We start from the raw sequence: 903 nt of genomic DNA, 5'->3' as shown, positions 1-903 counted from the left end.
TTGCAGATTAAGGGCCGGTAATATTATAAACGTGCAGATTAAGGGCCGGTGATATTGTAAACAGGCAGATTAAGGGCCGGTAATGTTATAATCGTGCAGATTAAGGGCCGGTAATATTATAATCGTGCAGATTAAGGGCCGGTAATATTATAAACATGCAGATTAAGGGCCAGTAATATTATAAACATGCAGATTAAGGGCCAGTAATGTTATAAACATGCAGATTAAGGGCCGGTAATATTATAAACATGCAGATTAAGGGCCGGTAATATTGTAAACGTGCAGATTAAGGGCCGGTAATATTGTAAACGTGCAGATTAAGGGCCGGTAATATTGTAAACGTGCAGATTAAGGGCTGGTAATATTGTAAACGTGCAGATTAAGGGCCGGTAATATTATAAACGTGCAGATTAAGGGCTGGTAATATTGTAAACGTGCAGATTAAGGGCTGGTAATATTGTAAACGTGCAGATTAAGGGCTGGTAATATTGTAAACGTGCAGATTAAGGGCCGGTAATATTATAAACGTGCAGATTAAGGGCTGGTAATATTATAAACGTGCAGATTAAGGGCTGGTAATATTGTAAACGTGCAGATTAAGGGCCGGTAATATTATAAACGTGCAGATTAAGGGCTGGTAATATTGTAAACGTGCAGATTAAGGGCTGGTAATATTGTAAACGTGCAGATTAAGGGCTGGTAATATTGTAAACGTGCAGATTAAGGGCTGGTAATATTGTAAACGTGCAGATTAAGGGACGGTAATATTATAAACGTGCAGATTAAGGGCCGGTAATATTATAAACGTGCAGATTAAGGGCCGGTAATATTATAAACGTGCAGATTAAGGGCCGGTAATATTATAAACGTGCAGATTAAGGGCCGGTAATATTATAAACGTGC

Source organism: Phoxinus phoxinus, assembly GCF_949152265.1.
Source record: "Phoxinus phoxinus genome assembly, chromosome: 11".
NCBI lineage: Eukaryota > Metazoa > Chordata > Actinopteri > Cypriniformes > Leuciscidae > Phoxinus > Phoxinus phoxinus.
This window is presented reverse-complemented; position numbering follows the sequence as displayed.